Here is an 11,734-nt window from a genome sequence, read left to right on the forward strand (position 1 = left end):
AGGCTTAGCATAGATAGCTTTTACAATGTCAAGGTAAGTTCCTGTTATCCCTAGTTTTTCTAATGTTTTGAACATAAAGGGATGCTGTACTTTGTCGAATGCTTTTTCTGCGTCTATCGAGATGATCATATGGTTCTTATCTTTAAGTCTATTGATGTGGTGAATAACATTTATTGATTTCCATATATTGAACCATCTTTGCATCCCAGGGATGAATCCTACTTGATCATAGTGCACAATTTTTTTGATGTGCATTTGTATCCGATTCACCAGAATTTTATTGAGGATTTTTGCATCTAGGTTCATCAGAGATATTGGTCTGTAGTTTTCTTTCTTTGAGGTGTCTTTGTCTGCTTTCGGAATCAATGTGATGTTGGCCTCATAGAATGAATTTGGAAGAACTCCCTCTTTTTCTATTTTCTGAAATAACTTGAAAAATATTGGTATTAATTCTTCTTTAAAGGTTTTGTAAAACTCCGCTGTATACTCATCCGGTCCTGGGCTTTTCTTGGTTGGTAGTCTTTTGATTGCTTCTTCAATTTCATTCATTGATATTGGTCTGTTCAAATTGTGTGTATCCTCCTGACTCAGTCTGGGCAAATCATATGTCTTAAAAAATTTATTGATGTCTTCACTATCTTCTATTTTATTGGAATATAGGTTTTCAAAATAATTTCTAATTATCTTCTGTATTTCTATAGCATCTGTTGTGATATTGCCTTTTTCATCCCGTATGTTAGTAATTTGAGTTCTCTCTCTTCTTATCTTCATTAGCATGGCTAAGGGTCTGTCAATCTTACTTATTTTTTTGAAGAACCAACTTTTAGTTTTGTTAATTTTTTTCAATAGTTTCTTTTGTTTCAATTTCGTTGATTTCCACTCTGATTTTAATTATTTCTTGCCTTCTGCTGCATTTGCTGTTGTTTTGTTCTTCCTTTTCTAGGGCTTTGAGATGAAGTGTGAGCTCATTTATTTGTTGGTTTTTCCTTTTTTTGAGGAATGACCTCCAGGCGATGAATTTCCCTCTTAAAACTGCTTTCATTGTGTCCCATAGATTCCGATAAGTTGTGTCTGTATTTTCATTTATCTCTAAGAATTTTTTGATTTCCTCCTTTATATCTTCTGTAACCCCTTGATCATTCAGTAACATATTGTTCATTTTCCATGTGATATAGGATTTTCCCATCCTTCTTTTATCATTGATTTCCAGTTTCATTCCATTATGATCAGATAAAATGCATGGTATTATCTCCATCCCTTTATATTTACTGAGGGTTGCCCTATGGCATAATATATGGTCTATTTTTGAGAAGGATCCATGTGCTGCTGAGAAAAAAGTATATCCACTTGATGATGGTTGATATATTCTATATATGTCAGTTAAGTCTAGTTTATTGATTGTGATATTGAGATCTATAGTTTCTTTATTCAACTTTTGTTTGGAGGATCTGTCCAATGGTGAGAGAGGTGTGTTGAAGTCACCCATAAATATTGTGTTGTGGTCTATATGATTCTTGAACTTGAGGAGAATTTGTTTTATGAACGTTGCATCACCATTATTTGGTGCATAAATATTGATAATTGTTATATCTTGTTGGTGAATGGTTCCTTTTAACAGTGTATAATGTTCTTCCTTATCCCTTTGGATTAACTTAGTCTTGAAGTCGATTTTATTCGATATGAGGATGGCCACCTTTGCTTGCTTGTGAGGACCGTGTGCGTGGTATATTTTTTCCCAACCTTTCACCTTCAGCCTGTGTATGTCTTCTCCAGTCAGATGTGTCTCCTGGAGGCAGCATATTGTTGGAATTGTTTTTTTAATCCATGTTACCAGTCTATGTCACTTTATTGGGGTGGGGGGGTGGGGGTCGTCGTCCACAGCTCCTAACCGGCGGGGTGGGGTGGGGTGGTCCTTTGCAGTGCCGAACCGCCAGAGGCGGTTCACAGAGCCGGGTCGGCAGGGCCCAGCCAGGCAATGGCCGTTTGTATGTTGCTGCAATGTGTGGGCAGCGGCAGATCAGCAGCGGCTGGCGGGACTGTGCCCCCGCGGGAGCTGTTTACAGGAGTGAGGGGGTGGGTGGGGGGGTGGGGGTGGTCCTTTGCAGCGCTGAACCAGCCGGGGGAGGGGGGTGGTTTGCAGCGCTGAACTGCCTCTGAGCTGGGCCAGCGGGGGCCCAAGCAGGCTGTGGCCGTTCGTAATTTTGCTGCAATATTTGGGCAGCGGCAGTTCCGCGGCGGCCGGATCCGCTCCTGTGGACAGCTGCGAAAGGCCCTGCCCTCCCGGCTCTTTGAACAGCTCGGGGGAATCAGGAGTGGCACAGGACACAAGGCGCGGAAATCCCGGCTACCGCTACCACCAGTGCTGACAACTGAGGTCTCTTGCACCAGCTTCCGGGGGCGTGACTACCAGAGGGGAAGCAAATTCGCTAGGGGTTCTAAGCCCCAAGCCAAGATTCACTCAACTAGGACAAACTGACCCGTCCAATAGACTTACAAATTCCCGGCAGGTCTCCTTCCAGCGGAATTTTGCTAGAAGTCCCTCAGCAGATCTCAACAAGTTGCATGTAGGTGTATTAATGGGACTCTCTGATCCTGTTACTTCCGTTACTGCGGAGGCATTGAAAGTGCTGCCTCCTCGCCGGCCGCCATGTTGGGTCCCCCCTCAGATGGAAATATTTTATCCTTTCTTGTGAGAAGCCCTTAAGTGAAGAGCATGCTTTGTTTTGGAAGCAGTGATTATTGGCAGAGGAGGGAGCCAGTCTTCTCGTTGTTTGAGTGAGAGATTTCAAAAATCCAGGGGAAGATCCTGGAGTGATTTGTTCTGTGATAAATTGAAGCTGGAGGCATGAGTATGAGCTCCTGTTTAGGTTAATATCAATACAGATGGATACACAGAGAAATAAGTATAGATATGTACTGATGCATGGTTGAATACACAGGTAAAAGTGGCCCACAGAATCATCACTACTACTAAATACAATGAGGTATCAGTTAATGGGCTGTCAGAATAGAAAAAGTACACAAGATAGAAAACATAAAAAAACTAAATAAAGTATGGTCTTCAGCTAATAGTATCTGTTAATATTAATTAATACATTTCACTAATGCACCATATTAATGTAAAATGCTTACAACACAGGAAGCTAGACACAGGGTTTATGGAAACACCATACTGTGTTCACATATTTTCTGTAAATTGAAAAGTCTTTCCAAACTTTAAAATTTAAAAGAAAGAAATTGGCAACATATTTGAACACACTTTACAAAATAAATAAATAATAAGTACATAAATGAGCTTTGTGATGAAGCTCATGAAAAGATGCTCAACCTTGGTATTCACCAGGAATAATGTAAACTAATGACATCATAAAACAACTCTTCACACGATGATACCAAATGACAGAGGGTATGTTGCCAGGGGGCAACTTTGTGTGGCTAGACAGGATGAGAAACTATAAAATCACTTGGTAAAATGGTTTAAGAGTGTCTTAAATTGGACATCACTTTCCTATGTTCATATGCGAAAACACCACCAGTGAAACTCCACATCAGATCCAACCACAAGAATGGAATCCTCATTAGACTATGTTATACTCCATGCATGTTTAACAGGTCAAAACACACTAAGAAAAAAAAATCTCTGGGAGAGAGTTTGCTTTCTATTAATAGATAAAAAAAAAAGTTAGCACATACATTCCTCATATTCCAGCAGTTCAGCTCCAGGGTTGTCATTCAAGAGAAGTGAAAACAGTATTTGCAGCAACTTTATTTATGTATAAGATCCCAACACTGGAAATTAATACGAAGCTTTTTATAAACAAACTGTGTTCCATAATGAGATGATTATTCCATATTTTATTGTAATTTTGCTATTTGTATTATCTTCAGGATACCAAGATATTTGAACACAAACAAGATAATCTCATGTTTTATTTAGGCTCATGATCATTTATTCATGCCTATTCAAGGATGACAAATCTATTTTTAGATCATTTCTCCTTATAGATTTCCACTCCAGTTGGGACTACCCAATCATGCTCAGGAACAGAGGGATGACTTCCTTCAAATCACAGAAAGTGAGAATCTTTCTCAACATCCTCCCTAGCTCTAGGTATTTCAAGTCAGAACTAATTGAAAGGAAGCTGCTTAGAATTTTCCTTTTATGTGGAACATTCAATGACTTTGTAAATCAGAAAGTACTTGCACTAATAGAAAATGATTACATGCATGGTGGTAGATTACTCTTATGTGTCCTCTCCAGAATTAGATCAAATGTTTTTGCCTTCTTCATCATCAGACTGTGAAACAAAATGCAAAATTAATGTATTTTATTTAGTTTCTAGGAATTATATCATATTTACAATCACCATGGTTTTTATAGAGTAGAAGTCATTTATATAAAATTTGAAAATACATACAATTAATCAGATATTTTGGTTCGCTTGAATCAAAGCATCTAAGTAATGATTTCATATTTCAAATTCAAATTGTTCCTTACAGATATATTTTTCATGCTTCAGTAAGACAGTATCATAGTCAATCTCACATACTGCCAATTTAGAATGCAATAAAATATTCTACTGAAATGTTTTTCTAGTTTATTGAAAAACACTCAGGTATCCCATACTGAAATTAAATGCTAAGTTCATCTCTAATTTGATAATTAACACTAATATTTCAATGGCTAATATTTTGCCTCTTATTTAAGATTCTGGTGATTGGCAATGAAGATAACCCATGAGACTGGTCTCTTAGTGTGTTCCAAGAAGATTTATTACTTTATTATTTACATATTATTTATTGCATATTTCAGACTTTAAATTATTTGGAGACAAGAATTTTTTTTAAGTATTCTTTATGTTCTAATTCTCCCACCTCGTTCTACAAACCAACAAGAGTAAATCACCCTTTTGCAGCTTAAGGGAGAGAACACAAAGTCCTCAAGGGCTTGCGGTTATTTGCAAAGAGAGTTCTGTGGTGTGCATGGCTCAAGGTCTTGCATATCTGAGGACAGCCCTGGTGTAAGTGACTTTTGTCACCAATGCAGTTTTCATTATTTGGAGATTAGCATTTCCTCACAAAGATGGTCTCTAAGTGTCAGTGCCCAAGCAAAGAGACAAAAGTGTGAATCCAGATTCCTGAATTTTTGCCTTTATTTTATTCTCAGGAATAACATCACTTTCCCAATATCTGGGCAAACCATTAAACGAGGATATACTTTTCATATTTCCCTATTTTCTCCCTGTCTAATCAGTCACCCACCAACCTGTGCCAAAGTCAACTTCCAAACATCTCTAGGAAACAATCCACAGTTCCATAACTGTAATTAGTCTCCTCATTCACATGGCCATGTTCTCACCCACCCCTGGATCCGCAAAAGCCTCAGAATTCCCGGAACTGGACATTAATCATCTTCTTACGATAGACATTGGTTCTCCTGATCTACCTGCCCAAAGTGATAAAAACTATTTCCTATCAAGGTACAACATCTCATGTTCTTTCTATAATTTCAGGTTTAGTTTCATAATCTCCCCCTATTTGTATAAAACAGATACATTAGGCTCCCCTCAGTGTCTTGACTAGGCCTTCCTCTTGTCTGCCACAGAGCCTATGCACAACCTGATCCTCAGCCTGAAATGTACCATTATTCACACACCTTTCCCAGAACCATATCTATATTCAGAGAGGAGACTCACAGTTGCCTGAACCAGATCAGAGGCCCTGTTTATATATCATCTCTTTGTAATATTAATTACATACATTTCTTATTGTTATGTGTTAAATAATATATCAAGCACATGAAAATTTGGCTCACCAAAACAAAACAAAACAAACGAACAAAACCAGTGAAATAAATACATGCCAGTTAAAGAACAAAGATTGATGAAGCACCTACTTTGTTTATGACGTGGGCCTGGCCACTTTAGAAATAACAGTAAGTTCTGGGCACAAATACTGTTAAAGATAAATAACAAACAATGTCAGGAAGTTTGTAGAAATGCTATCATGATTGGTTCTATAGCTAAAAATAAAGCAAATGAAGACAGATTTGGACAGTGCCTGGGATGCGGTACAGTTCTGTACCCCCCAATGAAGACAGTCTCTGGGGACTGACCTGAGAGGTGACCTGAGTTACCTGTGGAGGTAAGACATGGCATTTTGTCCTCCACATCACCCAGGGTCTTGCGGGCATGTTGCTTTGAATTCTGAGTTTTATTTTGAGTGTGATGAGCAGTCATGTAGAGTATTGTGCAGGGTGTGATGTGGGCTGACTCCGTAAGTAAAAATCTGTGGTCTGAATAAATGAGGATTCTCATTCTGGTTGCTTGGGGGGCAGGGGCTGGGTTATGGGAAAGGAAGACCTATGTAGATTAGTTATCCATTGATTGTAAACCAGAGAGAGGCATCTGGATTCTAGGTGTGTTCTAAAGGCAAAGCTTGCAGAGTCTGCCAGAGGAGATGGGGGTAAGGAGATGAGCCCCGGGACTTGGGGCTGACTCCTTCGGCACAGAGGTACAGGCTCAGGTGAGCGGATCTGCAGGGGAAATCAAGAGTCAGTAATCGTTTTAGGAAAACCTGTTTTCTCCATGGGTGGAAGTATTTCATCAGGGCAAGCTCATTGGATGCTCATGAGCCAAGAGACACGTGCAGGAGATTCTCAGTGAAATCCTTACATTGTGCCGTGAAGAAATTAAAAATATTTATACCCTGGTAATGCATTGTTAAGTCTTTTACGAAGAGTTGGCGTAGAAGGCCCAAAACAGGGCCTCACCAGAAGCCCTATAAATGGCTGGCCACCTGGGTTTCAAATGACTTTCCCAGCATGCTGTTTAGCTCAGTAACTCTTGACACTGCTGATTGATCAGTACTTTATATCTTATGAAATTATTATAAGTGCCTATTGGCCTCTCGTTCACACTCCATTTAGTTGCTTTTTCCAACTAAATTTAATGAAAAAATCCTTATTATCTTAAACTCTGATTTTTGCAGGTTACTCCACTGATAGGTTTATCTATAAAACAGGACCCATAATTCCAACTCCTATTTCTCTACACAATGGGCTTTTGTTTATTTGTTAAAAATGCATCTCCGGCCATCCCCTCTTACCACTTTGTTAAATCGAGCTAATGGGGTCTCATTGCATCAGCAAGATTCCACCGCGGAGGTTTCTGAGCACCAGCCCCAATCCACCCTTTGGCATATCTGCATATCTTTTCTCTTTCGGGTCTCTAAATTATGCCCTTACCTCAAATTTTCATCCCTTGTCCTCAAGGACATTTTCCCAAAATATTTTACCTTTCTCCTCTGAAATCTTGTAACACTAGTAGTCTATGACATCGGTCTAGGCCAAGTTAACTTGAGGAAAAAGGCAGAGATGTTGCATTTAGACACGTTGAACTTTAAATGCTTGGAGACACTCTAGAAGGTATTTCCAGATAGTATCCTTTTAGTACAGAAGCAACCAAGGGTCCTGGCCTGTTCCAGTTGGGGATGCAGATAGAAAAACAATCCCCTAAATATTTATAAGCACAGACATGTCCTCCCATGTTTTGGGGCTTTGAATTCATAATATTGTTGTAACTGGGGAAAACTCAAACTGATCAATAAATTTAAAACCATCCACTGTTGACACTGCACCTGCTCTGTGCAGAAGTTAATAACGAATTTACAAAAGAATGGACTCTCCATCCATCTAAGAGGCTGATTATTCAGATAGACCCACCCAACACAAACCATAAATCAGAATTAGGAGACATGAGAAAAAAATCACATTAGCAAGAGTTTCCAGAAAAACAGTAAATAACAGAATCAGAACCGGAGTATGAGGGATGATGGAATTATTGAACACAAAGTGTTTTGGAAGTCACTGGTACAATAACATTGGGTCTGATGGAAAACAGACAGGACTTGAGAGAACAGATGATAATGTAAATAGAAATATGGAAACGAAGAAAGACTCAAAGGAGAATGCTAGAAAGCAGAAACCCTTCAGGACAAATGAAGAATGTCTGCGGTGCAACCTTGATGGTCGCCCCCTCCCTCCCCCACCCCATTGACTGGAGACAGCCAAGGAAAGAATCTGTGAGCTCCAAGACAGGTCAGTCAGTGTAAGTTTCCCAAACAGAAAAGCAAAAAGATAAAAAGAATGGGGGAAAAATAAAAATAAAAAAAGAACGGGGAAAAACTCCTCACAACAGAGTATGCAAGAAATGTGCATATTCTCTTCTCTTTCCAGAACAGCAGTCTATGAGTAATTGGATTATCAGGGAAAAAGGAGAGAACAAAACAGAACAGACCTAAAGCAACAGCAGCCATTTCCTAAGACCAAGATCCAAAGACCCCAAAGAGTGCGTAAGAGAATGAAGAGTAAATATCGAAATCTATCACTCTGAAACCTTGAGAAATTAAAGACCACAATCTATTTTTTTCTACCTGCAGTTACCAGGCCCTATATGTATAAATATGGAATATTTACAAATACAAGATATATTTCCAAGAGTAAATATTTCTATATGTAAATTTTACCCATATGCCTCTACAGTTGACCTAGAGAAATAAAGACTTTCCCAGACAACCTAAAACCAAGGAATCTGTTACTAACAGATCTGCCCTGAGAAACACCTTAGAAGAAATTTTTCAACAAGAAGAAATCAGGCCCACCTACAGAAAGGAAGCATATGGGAAAACCTATTTATGGAGGTAAAATAAAGTTGTCTCTTGTTTCTTATCTGATATGATAGATCAATATGGATAAGTAAAATTAACAGTAATAGTGTTACAGGAATGGGAGGGAGAAACAAGACATAATTTTTTAAAAGGCATCTGCTGCCTATGAAGCAGCCTAGTGTCAAGAGTGTGCTCAGGTTAGCCACAAATGTGTGTTACAAACTCCAGAGCAACCACTGCAGAGGAATTTTTAAAATAAAACCCATTTGGTAAAAAATTCTTGGAAATGACAAATATGTTGCAAAGTATATAATTATGATTAAAACCTAAACTAGAGGAGTGGGAATAAAATTTTATTTTAAAAGTTTAAAGGGGAAGTACTGATTGAAAAAATAAGTCAGAAAAAAAATATGCAGTTGTAGTGTGGAGAGTGGGAGAGATGGAAAACAGGAAAAGAGATGGCGGACAGGATTGAGTCCTGGTAGAGTCCTGGCATTGACTCTGGGCAAGATTGCCCGACTCTGGGCAAGATTGCCTGACCTGGGCCTTAGAACGCGATGGTATTTAAGACTACAAGAAGGTGGCTCCTGGGGCCCTTCTGCCTGCAATACAAGTCCAAAAGACAAGGCCAGGTTCACTGCAAAGGTCCAAGGAGCCTCTTGAATAGTTCCTAGCACCCTGCACTGAGGCCCAGCTTGGGTAGACCTAGGATAAGATCATTCAGTTGAAAACTGGGACGTGAAACTTACTGTCATAAGTGCACAATCATATACTTGGTAAGAATGGTAAAGTAAAACATTGGGAATACCATATATACCTGAGTTATTGTGGTAAAATGATTAACATCTGCATGTTGACCTCATTGTGGGTTCAGCTGATTTTGCTGAAGTATTTCATTCTCACATTCATTCCACAACCAAGGAGCTCAGGCGGGTTTGACATGAACCATTCCTAATAATACAGAAGAACGGTTGGTCCAGTATGAATTATAAGATGAAGTTTTACTATGTAAGTTATCACAAAGAGCAGACCCAGGAACATGAATATATTAATGGGAATGTGGGTGCATTTTTAAAGGTTTTGCTATACTGTCAATATTGAATATTTAACACTTTTAAGGATTTGGATTGCTATAAGAATATCAGGGTGTCCAATACTATGCAAGAAAAACAAAATATATAAAATTGTCTGCATTTTTCTATTTGTCCACAGTCTGTTTTATTCTCTTGTAGGAGAAGGAAGGTAAGATTCATCCTATTCTTCAGAAGAACATTAGGTACCCTGTTGTCATAAGAAGTTTCTGAAGAAGAGTGTGTATTTTTGCTGGTTTTTCAGTTTAATTATTGTTCATTTTTAATTATATCTTAATAACTGTGCACATCTTATTGTGTAAGAACACTGAGAAAAATTTATGTGCCTCCAAATAATACCAGCACTTTAAATAAAAAGTCTGGGGAAATCTTTTAGCTGTTAATTCATTTCAATCTTAATTGTACAGCTAGCAGAAGAAAAACTAGCATTGTCTTTGTGTTTGATTCCTAAGGTGTGTGCATTCAATTTCAAATGAAAATAATTACTAAAAATGGTTGCTGACTTCAAATAAATTTATTTTCTCCACATCATACTTGTAAAGATATTCCTTTAAAAAACATTCTTATGATTATTTTTTATGGTAGCCTTAATCATCATCTAAAAAAATTTCTAGAAGACAGTAATAAAAAAAGATTAATAAATCTGTTTTATTTGTATTTTTAATGGATTTTAGTGCATAGGTAGCTAATTTCTTTTACTTTGATTTGTAGACTTATAATAGCTTTATATCTAATATGTGGATGAATAATGTATATTAAGGAATGTTCAAGACAACACTGGAATTAGTATCTAGAGAATTACCTCCTTAAAATCAAATTGAAAGGACTGTGAATCTAGAATTATTAACACATTAAGAAGGAAAGGGAGAGCTGGGGTTGTGGCTCAGTGGTAGAGCGTTTGCCTAACACTTGGGAGGCCCTGGGTTCAATCCTCAGCACCACATATAAATAAATAAAATATCTACAACTAAAAACTAAATATTAAAAAAAACGATGAAGGAAAGTGATGGGTTTGGGTATGGCGGATTGATTTGAAGGAGATGCACTTTCAAAAGAAATATTTTTTTTCTGAGATTCCTCTTTAGTTTAAAAAAATGAAAACATACTACTGATGCCTGCTAGAGAAGCTCCATTGGATCCGAATTGACTCATACATACTGTTAGGGCAAGAGGAGGCTCAGGCCCAAGGACCAAGTTCAACATGTGGCAGTTGAAAGAAGATGTGAGGCTCATCTTTTACTGGGAGGTGGCCATAGCCATTAGCCCCCCATCTCCCCAGCCATTTTCATAGGCCTTTTTATGTGAAGTTCAGCAAAGAAGGGCCCCTACCACCAGGTTACCTAAAGGGGCACACACTTGCAAATTAATGTTCATGACCTTGAATGTATACACTGAGTCACAGTGTTTCTGGCCTTCAGCAACCATTACATAGCCATTTCCCAGCCCTGGGTACACACTAAAAACAGAAATAATAATAATAACAGAATCAGGGAAAAAAACAGAATCAGAATTAAGGACTAGGGATGATGGAATTATTGAACACATAGCATTTTGGAAGTCTCCAGTATGATAAAATTGGCTGTGATGGAAAACATACAGGACACGCAAGAACAGATGATAATGTAAATAGAAATACGGAAACTAAGAAAGACTCGAAGGAGAATGCTAGAAGGCAGAAACACTTCACAAAACATAAGAGATCACCAGAAGCCTCGGCCTGGGAGCCTACCTGTGGCCATTTGGGGCCTGTCTAAACACATAGCTTCTTTCCAATTTATTGAAATCCATCTAGATCTTCTGAAAATAATTCCACCATTTTATTTTTTTAATCTTTATTTTGTGTATTTATTTACTTTTATGTGGTGCTGAGGATTGAACCCAGGGCCTCACATGTGCTAGGCGAGTGCTCTACAACTGAGTCCCAGCCCCAACTCCCACCATTTTAAATTACCAATTAAACCTAACGTTCCAAAGAT

The sequence above is a fragment of the Callospermophilus lateralis genome, unplaced genomic scaffold (assembly GCF_048772815.1).
Source record: "Callospermophilus lateralis isolate mCalLat2 unplaced genomic scaffold, mCalLat2.hap1 Scaffold_86, whole genome shotgun sequence".
Lineage (NCBI taxonomy): Eukaryota > Metazoa > Chordata > Mammalia > Rodentia > Sciuridae > Callospermophilus > Callospermophilus lateralis.